General features: G+C 44.9%; 1 pseudogene; it reads right to left on the reverse strand.

Annotated features, from left to right (window-relative positions):
- Positions 1-601: 601 nt before the first annotated feature.
- Positions 602-18,407, reverse strand: LOC130888437 (ribonucleoprotein PTB-binding 1-like; annotated as a pseudogene).
- Between the last annotated feature and the right edge of the window lie 1,398 nt (positions 18,408-19,805).

Below are 19,805 nucleotides of genomic sequence, written 5' to 3' on the forward strand. Positions count from 1 at the left end.
CAGTGGAAACCTAACTAGGAAAGACCCAGAATGAGACTAGACCTCTCAGCCATTTCAGTCCCTTGAGGGAGCCTCCCATTGACTATCACAATAAAGAGCAGTATTTCCTGAGGGTCTAATTCTCTAGAGTGGTGCAACCACCCTAGAAGATTCCAGACAGGGCTTGTTAAGATTAACCCCTCTGGTCCTGACTGAGGCCACTCTACCTTGAAACCAAAGCAGGCTTGTTCCCAGCCATCCATCCCAGAAGGCTGTCCACGTCAGCCCTGACAGATGAGCAGGGTCAGAGCACTGACAAGAGTCAAAGGTCACCTCCTCGAGCAGATTTAGAGCTGGGAGTGGCTCTAACAGACGTGATAACTCAAATGGACTTAACAGACATCTAAAGAAAATTCCATCCAAACAGAAAAGAAAATACCTTCTTCTCAGCACCTCATGGAAGATTCTCAAAAATTGAGCACATACTAGGTAGCAAAGCAAACCACAATAGATACAAAAAATTTGTCATACCCCATGCATCTTATCAGATCTCCATGACTTAAAATTAGAATTCAACAGCAATGCACATGGAATCCACAAACACATGGAAATTAAACAATGCTCACCAGCCCCGGGACTCCTTGCCTGCCAAGTTACTGGATGAAAGCAGGCTATGTAGATTCAGGTAGGGGTTCAGGGAGATGCAGTAGTCCTTTGGGGGCTCCTCCAACAGTGACACCCCAGGGGTCATTGGCAGGGACACATTGTCCTTCAGGAGGCCTTAGAGCCCCACAGAGACTGGGTGTATAGTGAGCTGGGTTGCTGGGGGATGCAGACTCATGGGCTCCCGGTCACCCCAGAAGGGCCCAGCAGTGGTGGTAGTAAGGGTTATGGCTTCCTTCCCTCAGCGGGTTGCAGTTCCAGAGCCAGCACCACCACCTGCAGACAGCTCCCCAAGGAGGGAATTGACAGGATGGGCCCCAGCCTGGAAGGTACCCAGAGGGGAGTCTCCCAGGATCCCAGGTTTCTTCTGGCTCTGGGGGTGCAGGGCTAACTGGAGCAGTGCAGTGGACAGGGCAGGTCTGTTCAGCCGTGGCATGGAGGAGGCGCACCCAAAAGACTCTGCTGGCCACTGGCACCTCATGCAGCAGAGGATTGAGCAGCAGCTGGAGGGAGGTAGATGGGCCCAGATTGTCCAACAGCTGCAGGATGTTTGGCTCAGGCGGGAGTCCCTTGCCCCGATTGAGAGTCGTGTCCTGGGTAGCAATTTCTGCTGCCAGCATGCTGCGGGCAGGAGGACCTGGAGCACAGAAGGACACACGAAGGTGACTGCCACCCAGGGCCAGGCCGTCTGACTGTTGTTGTGCAGCCTCTGCCGTCTCTGCTGTCTCATCCTCCAGTACTGTAAAGCCCTTCAGCTGCCCACCCTGGCCACATGGCAGCTGACAGAAGGTGGACATATAGACCGCGGACAGTGCCTGGCGCAGGGCATCCACATCATTGAAGCCAGGTGGCAGGTGGTCCACACAGAGACACCGGGAGTGCAGCAAGGCAGGGGGCAGCTGCCCAGCATCTGTGCGATGCACATACAGTGTGTGGGGGCCCCAGTGGCTTGCCCAGCAAATCAGACTTGGCCCTGGCAGCCGAGTCTTTCTTCATGTACTCTGCAAAGCCATAGCCCTTAGAGTGGCCTGTGCGCTCGCTGTACACTACGAAGCAGCGCTCCCGGCTGCCAAAGGGCCGCACCAGCTCCTCACACTGCCTGGGTCAGGCTGGGCAGCAGCTTGGCCACATACAAGAGAGCATCTCTAGGCTGCAGCTGAACTGACAGCTCCCGCTCTCGAAGGCGGCTCTGGTGGAAGGCCTTGACGGCAGCTTCAGCCTGCTCCCCATTCAGCAGGATCACGAAAGCTGTCACTGTATTCGTCCACCAACAGTCCTTGAGTTCATAGTCGCTCATACGATTGTGTACTTCCTGGTTGGTCAAGTCCCCCGGAAAACCCCGGATCAGTATCATGGCGGCGGATATGGAACCGGCACTCAGTAAGTTCCAGGCACTTCTGGATCTCTTCCGGATCCAAGGACAGCAGCTCCTGTTCAGGTGCTCATCGATATGCGGTCCACAAAGTTTCCCCTTTGGCCTCTGCCTTCAGGTTGAGTGGCAGCCAGTGAGTCAAGAACTTTAAATCTTTGAAGAAAGAATTTGAAGTAGACACTAGAAGATGGAAGATGTCCCATGCTCTTGGGTAGGCAGAATTAACATAGTCAAAATGGCAATCTTACCAAAAGCAATCTACAGATTCAAAGCAATGTCTATCAAAATCCCAGCAAAATTCTTCACAGACCTCAAAAGAACAATACTCAACCTCATATGGAAAAGCAAAAAATTCAGGATAACCAAAAGAATCCTGTACAATAAAGGAACTTCTGAAGGCCTCACAATCCCTGACTTCAAACTCTACTACAGAGCTACAATACTGAAAACAGCCTGGTACTGGCATAAGAACACACAGGAGGACCAATGGAAGTGAATCAAAGACATGGATATCAATCCACACACCTACAAACACCTGATTTTTGACAAAGAAATAAAATAGAAAATAGAAAAAAGAAAGCATATTCAACAAGTGGTGCTTGCATAATTGAATATCAATATGTAGAGGAATGAAAATAGATCCATATCTATTGCCATTCACAAAGCTCAAATCCAGAAGGATCAAAGACCTCAACATGACACCAACCACACTGAACCTCATGGAGGAGATGTGGGAAATTCACTTGAACAGACTGACACAGGAGACCACTTCCTAAATAGAACCCCAGTAACTCAAACACTGAGAGCAACAGTTAATAAATGGGGCGTCCTGAAACTGAGAAGCTTCTGTAAAGCAGAGAACATTCATGGTCATCAAGACAAAATGGCAAGTTACAGACTTGGAAAAGATCTTCACCACCCCACCCCACCCCCATCAGACAGAGGACTGTTCTCCAAAATATACAGAGAACTCAAGAAATTGGTCATCGACAGAACAAATATTCCAGTAAAAAATGTGGTATGGACCTAAACAGAGAACTCTCAACAGATGAATCAAAAATGGCTGGAAGACAATTAAGGAAATGCTCACCATCCTTAGCCTTCAGAGAAATGCAAATGAAAATAACTCTGATATAACGTCTTACACCTGTCAGAATGGCCAAGATCCAAACACCGATGACAGCATATTCTGGAGTGGATAAATGGTGGGGTAAAGGGAACACTCCTGCATTGCCGGTGGGAGTGCAAGCTGATACAGCCACTTTGAGCATCAGTATGGTGATTTCTCCAAAAATTAGGAAACAACCTTCCTCAAGAACCAGCAATACCACTTTTGGGATATATATATATATATATATATATATATATATATATATATCCAAAGGATGATCAATCATACCACAAGGGCATGTGCTGGACTATGTTCATAACAGTATTGTTTGCCATAGCCAGAACCTGGAAACAACCTAAATGACCCTCGACTGAAAAATGGATAAAGAAAATGTGGTACATTTACACAATGGAGTAATACACAGCAGAAAAAATAATGACATCTTGAAATTTGTAGGCAGAAGGATGAATGCAGAAAGCATCAAAACCCAGCTGATCATTCATAACCCTGAGAACCTAGACAACAAAGAGGACCCTAAGAGTGACACACATGGATCTAATGGACATGGCAAGTAGGAAAAGACAACTCCTGAGTAAATTGTGAGCATGGGGTCATGGGAGAGGGTAGAGGGGATGGGGAGGCTGGGAGGGGAGGGAAGAAAATTATATCTCACTAAAAACGATAAATGATTTAAAAACGTAGAGCTGGGAGTGGATAGCTGATCTTGAGGTTCGGTCTTGGGTTCGACTGGCAGGACAAGCAGGCAGTGGAGACATTTGGAGAAGGTGGGGTGTGGCTCTGAGGGACTGGAGGTCAGACGGTGACAACAATGAGAGCCTTAGCCGTAGGAGATGGCTCAACGCAGGTGGCAATGGCTGGTATTTCTGAGGCATGAGATCTTAAAGGCCTGGAACTAAGACAGCACCAACTGTACCAGGTTTAGTATCCACATGGACAGAGACACAAACCAGAACTAAAATCATCTAAGGGGCCATGAGAGCTAAAAGAGTCTAAACACACTCAGAAAAGCTACTTGGGAGTTGCCCTAGCACCGAGGTCTGCTCTGAATTTTTCATTTGCATTCTCAACTATTTTGGTGTTTATTTGGTTTATTTTGAGAGGATTTCCCCCTCTACTTTCCCTAAAATGTTGGCCCAGAACATCAGGTTTCATTGAAGAAACCACGTGTGCCTCCTCCTTCAGGGGTGCGGATTCCAGGACCACTGATGGAGTGTTTTCCTCTTATCACTTTGAACATATCAACCCACTGCACACTGGGGGTCCTAGTTTTCTGTCTGGTGGGGAATTGGATGAAGAGTTTATGGAGAAAATGTGACAAAGTCTATTCCTCTCAGCCCCGTAGATAGAAGTTAGTCACTTGCCCTGGAGTGTCCTGGGAAACAGAGCATTGCCACAGCATCCCAGAGTCAGTCAGAGGCTACCATGTTACTCTGATCAATCTGAGTCTACTAAAAAAGGAACTGCTTTGAGGATGGATGTGATGGGCTCCATGAGCCAAAAGTCATGACAGCATGTTAGGGTCTGTAAGAAGTGGACCATGCTCCCCACCCACTAATAGATGGGTGTCAGTGTGTGCCAGTTGGATTTTGTCAACTTGGCACATGCTGGAGTAATCTGAGGAAGAAGGAACTTAACTATGTAATAGGTAAGTCTATGGGGAATTTCAATCAGTGACTGATGTCCCTGGGCTGGAGGTCATGGCTGTATATATAAAATAAGCTGGCTTAGAGAGTCAAGGAGAGCAAGTCAGTAAGTGGCTTTACTCCATTGTATCTGCTTTGGTTCCTGCCTCGAGGTTCTGGTCTTGACTTCCTGCCCTGACTTCTACTCATGGTAGCTTCTGATAGGAAGGTGAATGGGAAGTAAACCTTCCTTCCTCAAGTTGTTTTTGACCATGACGTTTCTTCACAGGAAGAGAAAGCAAGTACATGTACCTGCCCAGCAGGTCCAGTTATTCCAGGCTCTGACGAGGCGCTACCTGAAAGAACATGGGCAAAAGAGAAGAACGAGGCCAAGCAACATTCTCTTGTCAAAGCCTCCGTTTATTAGTGTAATGGCAGCGGATTATATAGCCACTGGATGAGGAACCTGGGTTCTTGTGGGGGCTTTTCTGGGGAAACAAAGGTCACTAGTCAGCACACATCTGGTAAGCAGAAACATTCTTATTGTGGGACCGCTTAACAAACAGCTCTCAAGGTAGTTGGGATATGGAGCAGGTTTCGTTGGCAAACAGCTCTCAAGGTAGTGGGGCTTTCTGCCAACATTCTTAGGACAATGGTCCCTGCTATCATCTTTGGGAAAATGGCTCCTGACAAATCCCCCTTCCTTGTATTAGGCAGGCAGCTATTAAGTGGAGGGCACCAGGTCAGAGTCTAACCACGTCATCAGACCTAAAGGACTGGGACAAGGAGAGACCCTCCTCTTGAGTGGTGGAGCATTTTTTCCTCTCCTGGGTACAGAAGGGTGTCTCATGGGTAGCATTAGTTCCTAGGAGCTCCTCAAAATAAGCAGGTCTTTGACAGCAGGGTCCCTGTCTTAGGCTATGTGGAGGGCAATCCTCGTTCACCTGACATCATGCCATGTTGAGCCAGCCTGTACGGCCTCTGTATGATGTGCTGTTCAGGGGAGGGCTCCACAATATTCCCGTTGGCCTCTGTATGTATCATTAATGAAAAACTGTGAGGAGCTCCTCAAATAAAAGGTATCTCGTATAGGTTGAGTAAAGGTATAATTTGGACACCAATGACTTGATCTTCGGACCAGAAGAAAGGCACTTTCCAAACCCAGTATACACCTTTTAGTCTGGCCTATGGTATATACTCCTTCCTAAGTACCTACTCCAACATAAAATTACGAGTGCTGCCTGCCAAAAATTAGGGCAGTGTAAAGGGATCAAAATCTAAAATTCTTAACATATGCATTAAACCCAAACTTTTTACAGTGTGTGTCAAACATTTCCCAACATCTATAAGCAGTTACAAATATCATTAGGTGACCGGCGGCAGAGACACCGGCGTGCAGGCAGGCACAGGTAGTCCCAGGCGGTGGAGACACGGGCACACAGGCAGGCACAGGCAGGCCCAGGCAGCGGAGACACCAGCAAGCAGGTAGGCGCAGGCAGGCACAGGCGGCAGAGACACCGGCGTGCAGGCAGGCACAGGCAGTGGAGACAACAGCGCCGGGGTGGAGGGTGGGGTACACGGGCAAGCAGACCCGGCGGGGGTGGGATAGTCCAAGCATGAAATAGTGAAGCCCACGCTGAGAGCAGATTGCCCCACTACAATTAAATCAAACCCATTAGATAGCATTGATAGGAGGAGATGGGCAGATGCCAAAGCAAGAATTCACCCAACAATCTGAAAAACAACATGAAAACACCAGAACTCAATGATCTTACAACACAAGGACTTGAACACCCTAACACAGAAGAAGAGGAAAAAATAGACTTTATGAAAGCAATAGAGTCCCTTAAACAACATGTAAAAAACGTCCTCATAGAAATGGATGAAAAGTATAATAAAAAGTTTGAAGAAATGAGCAAATATGTAAATGATACCCTGGGAAACCAAGAGAAAAACGATCAAACAGGTAATGGAAGCAGTTCAAGAATTGAAAACTGAAATGGAAGCAAGGAAGAAAACACAAACTAGGACCAGCTGGATATCGAAAATCTAGGTCAACGAGCAAAGACTACAGAAACAAGCATAATCAATAGAATACAAGAGATAGAAGAAAGAATCTCAGATTCTGAAGACACCATAGAGAAAATAAATGCACTGATCAAAGAAAACAGCAAAACCAACAAATTCTCATCACAAAACATTCAGGAGATATGGGACACAATAAAAAGACCAAACATAAGAATAATGGGGATAAGAGAAGGAGAAGAGTCACAGCTCAAAGGCCCAGAAAATATTTTTAACAAAATTATGGAAGAAAACTTTCCCAACATAAAGAAAGATATTCCTTTGAATATCCAAGAAGCATACAGAACACCAAATAGACTGGATCAAAAAAACCATTCCCTAGCCATATAATAATCAAAACACAAAATATACAGATTAAAGAAAAAATATTAAGAGCTGCAAAGGAAAAAGGCCAAGTAACCTATAAAGGTAAACCGATCAGACTTACACCTGACTTCTCTATGGAAACCATGAAAGCCAGAAGGTCCTGGATAGAGGTACTGCAGCAACTAAGAGACCATGGATGCAAACCCAAACTACTATACCCAGCCAAGCTATCATTCATTATAAATGGAGAAAACAAGACACTCCAGGATAAGAACAAATTTAAACAATACGTAGCCACAAATCCATCCCTACAGAAAGTAATAGAAGGAAAATCACAACCCAAGGAATCCAACATTGCCAACACTGCCTACAATAACTCAGGCATCTAGCGACCCTTCAACAACACAACTCAAAGAAGGGAGACACACAAACTCTACTACCAAAAGCAATAGGAATAACCGGAGTAAACAACCACTGGTCGTTAATATCACTTAATATTAATGGTCTCAATTCACCTATAAAAAGGCACAGGCTAAGAGATTGGATATAAAAACAGGATCCAACATTCTGCTGTTTGCAAGAAACACATCTCAACCATAAAGACAGGCATCTACTCAGAGTAAAGGGTTGGGAAAAGGTTTTTCAAGCAAATGGTCCTAAGAAAAAAGCAGGTGTGGCCATATTAATTTCTAACAAAACTAACTTCAAACTAAAATCAATCAGAAGAGATCGAGATGGATACTTTATATTCATAACAGGAACAATTCAGCAGGATGAAGTCTCAATCCTGATTATCTACACCCCTAATATAAAAGCACCCACTTATGTAAAAGAGACTTTTCAACAGAAGAAGTTCAAATGGCCAAAGGACACTTAAGATCGTGTTCAACTTCCTTAGCGATCAGGGAAATGCAAATCAAGACAACATTAAGATACCATCTTACACCTGTCAGAATGGCTAAAATAAAAATACCAATGATACCTCTGCTGGAGAGGTTGTGGAGAAAGGGGTACACTCTTCCATTGCTGGTGGGAATGCAAACATGTACAACCACTTTGGAAAGCAGTATGGGGGTTTCTCAGGAAATTCGGGATTTGCTACCCCTGGACCCAGCAATACCACTCTTGGGAATATACCCAAGAGATGCCCTATCATACAACAAGAGTATATGCTCAACTATGTTCATAGCAGCATTGTTTGTAATAGCCAGAACCTGGAAACAACCTAGATGCCCTTCAATGGAAGAATGGATGAAGAAAGTATGGAATATATACATATTAGAGTACTACTCAGCAGTAAAAAACAATGACTTCTTGAATTTTGCATACAAATGGATGGAAATAGAAAACACTATCCTGAGTGAGGTAAGCCAAACCCAAAAAGAGGAACATGGGACGTACTCACTCATATTTGGTTTCTAGCCATAAATAAAGGACATTGAGCCTATAATTCGTGATCCTAGAAATACTAAATAAGAAGGTGAACCCAAAGAAAAACATATAAGCATCCTCCTGAATATTAACCTTCATCAGGTGATGAAAGGAGACAGAGACCCACATTGGAGCACCGGAATGAAATCTCAAGGTCCAAATCAGGAGCAGAAGGAGAGAGAGTACGAGCAAGGAACTCAGGACTGTGAGGGGTGCACCCACACACTGAGACAATGGGGATGTTCTATCAGGAACTCACCAAGGCCAGGTGGCCTGAGTCTGAAAAAGCATGGGATAAAACCGGACTCGCTGAACATAGTGGATAATGAGGACTACTGAGCACTCAAGAACAATGGCAATGGGTTTTTGATCCCACTACACGTACTGGCTTTGTGGGAGATTAGGCAGTTTGGATGCTCACCTTACTAGACCTGGATGGAGGTCAGTGGTCCTTGACTTCCGACAGGACAGGGAAGCCTGATTGCTCTTTGGGGTGATGAGGGAGGGAGACTTGATCCGGGGAGGGGGAAAGAAATGGGAGGCGGTGGCAGGGAAGAGGCAGAAATCTTTAAGAAATCAATCAATCAATAAATAAAATAAAATAAAAAAACACCAAATATCATTAGGTCAATTCCAGTAAGAGCACAATGACAGACATTGTTGTTAAACACCACCAGTTCCAGTCTCTGAGCAACAGTTAAAACCCCAATCTTCCCCCTTCTACGTGAAGAGGGGTTAATATTTTAATCTAAATGAGTTCTGTGTCCCAAAGATGTTTAGTCTGCATCTTAGCTCCAAAACAAACAGAATTTAAACTACAGAAAATTGTAGTCTCCATGGTCAGGTCATCTCAGCAGGGCATCTGTGTCTGCTCCCAGGTTTGGAAGCAGCTCAGCATTTGTGCTTCAGGGCAGGTGGGATTCCTGGGTGAGGTGAGCTGGATTCAGCTACATAAAGCACATCTTGGCAATTATCTCAAGCCTTGTTTGGACTCTCTGCACGCAGAATGACACCCTGTAGAGAGGTGTAGCAGGTCCTGTTATTAAGCACTCCTCTCCATGGGGGCAGGGAAGGCTGGATCAAGGATTCCCTTCCAACTTGTTTCTGGAACTTCTTTATGGGGTGTTTGCAGCTACGACATCATCGGGGCCAGCTTTTATTTTCTTTCTGTGAAAAACAGCATAAACATATCCTCGACCCCAAATATATATAGGTTGGGTCTTTTCAAAATTCATTGCAGAACCTTTTTTTTACCTTGCCTTAGTAAAGGTCAGCTTGGTGTCATCATGTCAGACCTATTTGTACCAGGATCTGTTTGTAACTTATATATGTTGCTTTCAAGGAGCCTTGGTACGCTCCATAATTTCTTTTTATTATTAACCATATATGCAGTTCTTCCATTGGAAGAGCCATTTGTAAAATTTAGTATAAAATCTTTTAAGGGATTTTTAGCTATAACAGCAAAATACAATTGTGTGAATTGTAGCAATGATCATCTGGGAAAAGATTATTGTTCTGGCCTTTGAATTGAGCAAACACAACTGTCCTGGAATCCATCTTAAAATTATCAATGAATTTATTGTTTAGTACAAGAAACATTGATCATAGTCAATATTCTGTCAAACCATCTTCCATATTTTTCTCTGCCCTTTTGTACCAGACAGGCTACTGTTCTAAATTAAGAGTTTAATATCTTAACTGTCAAAACTGGGAAGGTTGAGCCATAAAAAGCATTTTGCCTTTTCATAAAACTGTTGTAGAAAAAGTTTTACATTTAATACACACACTTGCCATAGCTGTAATATACTGTACTTGTTGATTATTGTATACTTTACCTGTGATTTATACTTTACTTGTTGAGTACCTGTTAGGCAGCTTTTATAAGCTCTCTACTGGAAACAGGCTCATTGTTTTTTGTAAGAATTTTACCTAGTGGCTCAAGGTCTCCCATAAGAATATTATAACCAGGGCTTTAACCATTGAATATCTAATTAAAAGTTTATAAGCTATTCTCCTCTTCAGTTGTAAGTCTGCCTGCAGATAGGAAAATGGGGAAATGAAGCATTTTAACTAATGATTTGGGCCTCAATAGACATCAACGTGTAGAAGAATAAAAATAGATCCACATCCATCTCCGTGTATAAAATTCAAGTTTAAATGAGTCAAAGGCCTCAACATATAAAAGTTACATTGAACCTCACAGAGAAAAAATTAGAAGTACACTTTGCCACATCTCAAACACAGCCTCAGTGGCACAAACACTGAGAGAAATAATAAATTAGATCTCTTGAATTGAGAAACTTCTGTATAACAAGACTATAGAGTGGGAAAAGATCTTTACTTATCATAAACCCACTCCAAAAGCATATGAAGAACTCAGGAAATTACTTATCGAAAATTAATCCAATAAAAATATATATACAGAACTAAACTGAAAACTCTCAACAGACTAAGTTAAAAATGACTGAGAGACACTTAAAAAATGCTCAAACATAACATCCTTTAGCCATCAGAGAAATGCAAATCAAAACTCTGAGATTTCATCTTATCCTTGTAAAAGACCAAGGTTAAAAATTACTACTAACAGTTTATGCTTAAGAAAATGTGGATAAAGAAAAAATACCATTGCTGGAAGTGCAAATTGGCACAGCCACTTTTGGATCATACATAGTATTGAAAGACCTGGATAAATCCAGGAACCCACCTTCCCCCAGCAGGAAGAGAAGAATCAAAAATCCAGGACAGGCCGGCTCAGCTACTGTGTTTCAGGAACTAGCTGAAGACAAAGCCAGACCGAAATCCCTAGAACAATCCCGAGAAACAGGGAGTGTCCCCCTTGTTACCATCACCATACTGTTCTAGGAACTAGCTGATCAGGACCCTGCGAGTGGTCCTGAGAGGCAGGGAGTTAACCCCTTGTGACCATCACTGGAGTTTTGGAACTTTCCATGACCTCTCTGGATTACTGGGCCACGGCTTCTTCCCTCAAAAACTCCTTCTCCTGGTCACTCGGGGTCGAAATCCTTCCCTGCGTGGACCACGAGACTGGACCCCAGTGTACCGGCCCCCATCCCATCCCATCAACCAAAGCCCCGTGTGACCACAGCAAGGACGGTCTCCCGTGAGTCACTGGGGGTCCTGCCATCCCACGACCTGAGGGAGAGTCTCCCCAGCACTGGGGGTCCCTCAATATGGCTATTTTTTTTAAATTAGGCAAATATCTACCTTAAAACTCAGCAATACTCCTTTTGGGCCTAAATACAAAAGTTGTTCAACCATACCATAAGGACATGTGCTCAGCTATGCTTACAGGAGAATTACTTTATCATAGCCAGAATCTGAAAACAACCCAAATGTATCTCTTTTACACCTAGAATAAATGAGACATCATCCTTCTAAATAGCCATTAATAGCACAAAATATCTTGGAGTAACTCTAAGCAAGTAAGACTGAAGCTTGGGTCCTGTTATCTCTGCTTGTGAAGGGGGAAATGTTTTTTATTTTTAACCATTATCACTTTTTAGAGCATAACTCTGGCCCTCGATAAATTTAGTAAGAGGCTTGAGTCTCAGCAGTCCACCCTGAAGCAACACCTGGCAGCAGGAAAGGACCACAAGCTGAGAAACTCGACTCCCACCCAAGAGTGGACCATACAAATGGAAAAATTTGTATGATAAGAACTTTAACTCTTTTACAATAAATAAATTTAAGACTTTAGAAACTAAAAATATCTCCTATTTTGGGGGGAAATTAGAAGAAACACAGCAAAAATGACAATCTCACTGAAAGCAATCTACAGATTAAGTGTAAATGTCCATTAAAATTATAGTAACATTCCTCACAGAACTCACCTACAGATTTAATGTAAAAGTTCATTAAAATTATAGCAAAATTTCTCATAAAACTCAAAAGAACAATTCTAAACTTTATAAGAAAGAAATAAAATCTCAGCATATCCTAAACAATGTTAAAATCCTCTGAATGTAGTACAATCTTTGATTTGAAAACTTTCCTAAAGAACCACAGTACTGAAATTAATCTACCTTGGATATAAATTTATACGCCTACAAACTAAAGACTTTTGACCAAGAAGCAAAATTATAAAATGGATAAGAAGTATATTTAACCTCCTTTTACTGTCCTGAAGCTGTAGTTTTCTGAGTCTAGTTCCCTTTATAGCAAACTAGCCTGGCAGCTTTTGCTCCCTATGGCAAGGGGTTAATACATAGGCTCTATAGGCCTGGCTGCCAGCCTGCTTGGCAGGCGTAGTTGTATGAATTGTATCCTTACTTCTCCATCTCGAGGGACTCCCTTTTGAGTCTGCATCAAACACATCCTGTTTACCGAATGTCTGTCCCATGTCTGGGGGTGAATTTCTGGCCCTGTCAACACCAACCAAGGGCATTTTTTATCAATAAAATTAAAGAAGTCTACTAAATCTTTCTTTTTAGCTCTTATTCCTCTCTCTCTCTGAGTGACTATTTAAATTCTTGTATGAATCTCTCTTCCTTTGAAATTGACTGGCCCATGTCTATTGGGCGACAGTGAACCTGCGCCTGCCTCGTCCTGCAGATCTGTCCGAGTCCTACAGCTGGCAGAACCTTCTTTCCTTTCTTGTTGTCCTCCCAGGACTGCGCTTCCGGCCAACAGTTGGCTGTTCTTCAGGTCCCTGTTCGGGCGCCACTGTACCCACGCAGCAGGTCCAGTTATTCCAGGGTCTGAAGAGGCGCTACCTGAAAGAACATGGGGGAGAGAGAGGAACGAGGCCAAGCAAAATTCTCTTGATAAATCCTCCATTTATTAGCATAATGGCAGCGGCTTATATAGCCCCTGGATGAGGAACCTGGGTTGGGGTGGGGGGGCTTTGCCGGGGCTGCAAAGTTCACTAGTCAGCACACCTGGTAAGTGGAAATATTCTTTTTGTGACTCCGCTTAATAACCAGCTCTCAAGGTAGTTGGGATGTGGGGGCTCTCTACAAATATTCTTAGGACAATGGTCCCTGCTATCAAGATATTTGGGATGTGAGGCAGCTTCCGTTAGCAAACAGCACTCAAGGTAGTGGGGCTTTCTACAAATGTTCTTAGGACAATGGTCCCTGCTATCATCTTTTGGAAAATGGCTCCTGACAAGTATACAGTGTCCATACCAGGTGAAGGACAACATCCAGAGCCTGTTATAATTCACATGATTCCACCTACTGTGATTATTAAAGTGGAAAGGGTTTCTATTAGGGTTTGGATGTGTAATCCAAAGGAAGGATCCTGTGTTTGGACTCTGATCCCTAGCACGTGGCCATGTTTCAAAGTTGGGGAAAACCTGGTAAATAAATCCAGAAGGAAAAGGTAGATCATGGGGTGTTGTAGAATATTATTTTAAGGTGTGTGACTTCTGTTTAGGTTGTACTTGTTGAACTCTGTGAAGCTGTGATGCTGTGCCTGTCTAACACCTGGTGGGCTAATGAAAATTTTAATGACCAAACATAAGGCAGGATAAAGGATAGGTTGGTCAGTCACACAGAGAGTATAAATGGAAGGAGAAATCATAGAGAAAGGAACAGAGAAAGAGCAAGAGAACAAAGAGAGGATGCTAGTGGAAGCTATCCAGTTACCCAGCCACTGAGTAATAATCAAAGTAAGACGCATAGAGATTTAAAAAAAAAAGTAAAAAACATAGAGCCAGAGTCAAAGGTGGACAGGATAATTCAAAGATAAGAAAAACTGGAAAGGAACAAGCCAAGCTAAGGCTAGGCATTGTAAGTAAGAAGAAGCTACTGTATATAATTTAATTGTGAGTTGGGTGTCAGATCCCCCAAAGACCAAAAGAATGAAAAGAACAGTCACAATGAACAAAAAACGTAGATATAGTGAATGCTAACTGGGTGTAACCAGCCTCCTCAAGCCCCTATGTTCCAACTGCCCAGGGCAGCCTTCCTGTACTTAGGGACAGAATGTGAAGAAAACCAGTGATCTAAGCCAGCCGTCATTGGTCCATTTCTTGCTCTGACCTCACAATGACAGAACCCCGTTGCCTAACTGTTCTGGCTGAGGCTGCCTCCTCTCCTTACAGTTCAGAGGCTGATCTTCAGTTGAAACAGTGATTTAGATAGAAGTGAGCTGGTCGCTCTTGGTGGATATTCATGAACTGTTGAATCTGAACACAGTGAGTTTCCTTCTAAGGTCACAGATTTAGGGTTTCAAGGTTTGGGTTTCCAGGATTGAAAAGAACCCTTCCTTCCTTTCTTTCTTCCTCAGTCTGGGGTATAATTTGGGGCAAATTTTATTATCTGCATCAATTAGATGTTTACTCTGTTTTAATCTTTATTTTTAATATTTTCTCTGGGTTCATTCCTTCGTTCACCATTTTAAAACATTTGTTTACATTGACTCTACAACATGAGTATTCTCACAGTGACATTTACCTACACACATGGAAAGCTTTGCCCATATTCCCCTGATCTCACTGCCTCCCGCCCACCCTTTCCAAGTCCCTTGGTGTTCTCACTTATTAACTCAGTCAGGTACTTTCCGAGTCCAGGCCAAGTCATGTGGACTCCTGTCCAGAGGACTGACAGGCACACTGGATGGTGTCCTAAGGAAGGGCACCAATGGATGTCTGCCTGTGCTCTAGCAGAAAGCCTCCTCCAAAGTGGTTATCTTAGGATCTTCCTGGCAGTTCAAATTCAGGGCTGGAGGGGGCCAGAGGTAAGAGTTAGATCCCATTTTGTGATGCTAGTGATGGAACAGGGCAGCTGAAAAGGATTCAAGAACAGAAAAAGTGAAAGTCTAAAAAGAAGCTGTTCTTTGAGGAAGAGAGGAAGTTTCTTTGGTGGGACATAGCACACCAGATCCTTCCACCATCTTCTGTCCTTCTGTGTGCCTGAAACTGGCCTTTTGTGGGATGTTTTCATTTTCTATCAGGGGGCAGGGCGATTGCAGTACTAAAGCTCGTGTGGGGGCTCGTGTGGGGGCAATAATCATTTGGAAGCAAAGGATCATTTCTGCTTGCCAGAGACCTCAAGGAACACGTTCTAGAACAAAACTACCTAGTGCTGGGATGTTCTGCCTAGCACTCCAGAGACCCACCCCAAATACCTGTCCTTTTGGAAAAAACAGGGGGACATTTTGTTGACAAGGACTGTAGTGCGCCAAGGCGCTCTGCGCACCACAGCGCTGTCAGCTGTCATGTTCCGATGTAGCGCGCCACGGCGCTCTGTGCGCCAGGCGCTTTGCGCACCTCGGAGCTGTCAGCTGTCATGTTCACAGGGTCTGGCACTAAGCCCGTTGCCGCCATTTGCTAGTGTCCCTAGTAGCAAACAACTTCTGCGCACGCTCGCTACCGGCCCAAGAGTGGTTTGAATCCACCTATCAATTGCTCACACGTCTTGCTCACGCAATTGCATCAGTGTGGGCCGAGCCAATCAAGCAATGACACATCATAGGCGGACCAGGCGCTGTATATATTCCCCGCGCGGTCGGGCTTGGGGTCTTTTCGCCTCCATCTTATCTTCAGTCTTCTGCGCTCCAATAAAGTACGTTCCAAGAAGAATCCTGTTGTGGTCGTCTTCTCTGCTGGCAGAGTTGCGCGCCGCAAGTGGTGCCGAAAACCCAGGAACCTTGACATCTAGGCACCAGGCAAAAGACCCTCACGTCAGTGAGAGGATTCAGAACTTGGACGTGCGGAGCGGAGGCCGGTAAGTCCTCCGAAAGTTAATTTCCTGACATGCTGGTGGGGGGAGCAGATCTACTGATCTGTGCTCTGGCCTTTTTCTTGCGTTCATCGCTGTTCATTCTTACGCGGTTATAAGCCGGGAAGGGAGTGTGTCCACTGGGACCTGTCAAAGTGAAAGTAAGTCCGGCGTAGATAGGTCGGCATTTCCTCCCCGTGTATAAGTTGTGTGTAGGTAAGCACACAGCATGGGGAATGCTGCCTCCAGTTTCGCGAGTGTGAGCTCATTTTTGCGTCCGCTCCAGCGACTACTGAGAACCCGAGACCTGAAAGTCTCGGAGGGAACTTTGAGGAAGTTCTTGGAGGATGTATATCAAGTAGCTCCTTGGTTCGCTGGTTCAGGGGACATTAACCTTCCATGCTGGGAGAAATTGGGTAGAGATCTTGAGGCAGCCAAAGAACGGGGCATACTCCGACGGGGGACATTTCCCCTATGGAAATTAGTAAGGGCTTGTCTGAAGGAAGGTAAATGTGTCGAGGCATTGAAGGAAGGCCGCAGAGCACTCTCTGCCTACCAGGACAGCATGTCAGAGTCAGAATCAAAAGGAAAGGGAGGACCTAAAAGGAAAGAAACCAAGGAGAGCGACAATAGCTCTCGGAACGGAGAAAAGGAATTCCAGAATAGCGCAACCCCAGAAAAGAAAAGTATATATCCACCTTTGGATGAGTTTGCTAATTTTTCTATTGACCAATCTTCGGATGAGGAGGATTGGTTGGATGAGGAGGATTGGTTGGATGAGGAGGAGGAACAAGTCTTAGAGGAAGCAGCGGCACAGTGCGAGAGGGAGTGGTATAGTCCGGAATATACTAAGCCTCAGCCCTACGATGTTTGTCGTAGACCAACGGCGCCTTCAGCGGCGTCTGCTTCCTTTATCAAGCATAGTACCTGGAACAAATTGGCCAGCGCTTACCCTGTTTTTCAGGACCCCAATACTGGACAGAGAGATCACGAGCCAATAGGATATAAACAACTGAGGGATTTGGCAGAGGCTACACGGACTTACGGAGTATCAGCCAGCTTTACTCTAGGGTTGGTGGAGCGTTTAGGGCAGTCAGCTATGACCCCCGCTGATTGGATGAGCACAGTGAAAGCATGTGTTTCATTAGGACAGTACCTGGATTTTAAATCTATATATACTGATCTTGCCATCGCACAGGCCCACACTAATGCGACTAATGGCAATGCCGCTTGGACGGCTGATATGTTGCTAGGACAAGGGCAATGGATTAATAACCAGACAGTTTTTTCAATACAAGTATATCAGCAGATTAATGAAATGGCCATTAGGGCCTGGAAGTCTTTGCCCAATAGAGGGCAAGTGTCTGGCAACTTGACTAAGGTTATTCAGGGGCCAACAGAGCCGTTTTCAGACTTCGTGGCTCATATGATAGAAGCTGCAGGAAGAATTTTTGGAGACGCAGATCAATCTATGCCCTTGATCGAACAGCTTATATTTGAGCAATGCACTAAAGATTGCCGGAGGGCTATTACGCCCTGGAAGGGGAAGGGCCTTCAGGCTTGGATGAAAGCATGTAGAGAAATTGGAGGGCCATTATCCAATGCAGGCTTAGCGGCCGCAGTACTAGCTGCTGCCAGGACCACAGGGGGAAAGAATGGAGCATGCTTTAAGTGTGGGAAACCTGGACACGTGCGAAAAAATTGCCCAAATGGAAGCCAGAGAATTGGTGAGGGAGGCCGTCAACCAGGCTTATGCCCTCGATGTAAAAAAGGGAAACACTGGGCCAATGAATGCAGATCAGTCAAGGACATTAATGGGCGACCCATAACAACACCACCTGGGTCAAAAAATGGCAAACGGGGCCCTCGTCCCCAGGGCCCTCAAATGTATGGGGCATTGCAGGGTCAGACAGAACATCAGACAGAACATTTCCCACAGAAGCCAGAAGAGCAACCTCAGGCTCTGCAGGGTTGGACATCTGTGCCACCACCCGGATGGTACTAACCCCTCAGATGGGGGTGCAACCCCTTGAATCTGACTTCCGAGGTCCCTTACCAAAGGACACGGTCGGCCTCTTGTTGGGACGGTCCTCCTCAGCCTTGAGGGGATTGATGGTGACTCCGGGAGTCATAGACCCAGATTATACAGGAGTAGTTAAAGTCCTATGTGCATCCCCTCGAGGAATCTCAGTTATCTCGCCAGGGGATCGCATAGCCCAGTTATTAATATTGCCAAGCTTACACAACAAATTTCCTGCCAAAGAGACCGTTAGAGGAGAAAAGGGGTTCGGATCCACAGGTGTAGATATGGTGTATCTGTCCCTGGAACTCGATAAACGACCCATGCTAGGCCTAAAGATAGAAGGAAAACACTTCAAAGGCCTTTTGGATACTGGGGCAGATCGCAGCATCATCAGAAAGGAAGAGTGGCCAGCTCGCTGGCCCCTACAGTCTTCCTCACAACTCTTGCAAGGGCTGGGGTATGCAAATGCACCAGAAGTCAGCGCCAAAGAGTTGGTTTGGGTTTGTGAGGAAGGACAGACCGGTAGAATACAGCCCTTTGTGCTCAGTCTACCAGTCTCTCTGTGGGGCCGGGACGTAATGAGGCTTACTACTGACTATTCTGAGACCAGTCAGCGCCTTATGCTTGATGCAGGTTATGTCCCAGGGAAAGGACGTGGAAAGAACCTCCAGGGAATAACATGCCCCCTGGAGCCTGTAGGAAATCAGGGGAAAAAGGGGCTGGGTTTTTCATAGGGGCCACTGAGGATGCCATTCGTATACCCTGGACCACAAACACCCCGGTCTGGGTCCCTCAGTGGCCCCTTTCCAAAGAAAAATTAGAAGCCGCCTACTCGCTGGTCCAGGAGCAACTCTCCCTGGAACATTTAGAAGTTTCCCATTCTCCCTGGAATACTCCTATTTTTGTTATTAAAAAGAAGTCAGGCAAATGGAGGCTCTTACATGACCTTCGCACTGTTAATCAACAAATGCAACTGTTAGGATCAGTACAGTGCGGCCTACCTTTACTCTCTAGCATTCCTAAGGACTGGCCAACAATTATTATTGACATTAAGGACTGTTTCTTTTCCATCCTGCTAGCGAGGGAGGACTGTAAGCGTTTTGCCTTTACCATTCCATCTGTCAATCATGAAGAACCTGACAAGAGATTTCAATGGAGCGTTCTGCCTCAAGGAATGGCCAACAGTCCTACCATGTGTCAGTTATATGTCCAATTAGCACTTGAGCCCATTTGAAAGGCTTACCCTATTGTTAGGATGTGCCATTATATGGATGACATTTTGATAGCAGCTCCATGCAATGATATGTTAGAAACAGTATTTGCCAGTACAGCAGAAGCCCTTAAGGCCAGAGGGTTGATAATAGCCCCTGAGAAGGTTCAGAGAGATCTCGTGGGCCATTTTTTGGGAGCTGTTATATGTCCAAAGTATACACGCCCTCAAAAGGTACAGCTAAGAATGGATGCCTTAAGGACATTAAATGATTTTCAACGTCTCCTGGGAGACATA

Source organism: Chionomys nivalis, chromosome 17, assembly GCF_950005125.1.
Source record: "Chionomys nivalis chromosome 17, mChiNiv1.1, whole genome shotgun sequence".
NCBI lineage: Eukaryota > Metazoa > Chordata > Mammalia > Rodentia > Cricetidae > Chionomys > Chionomys nivalis.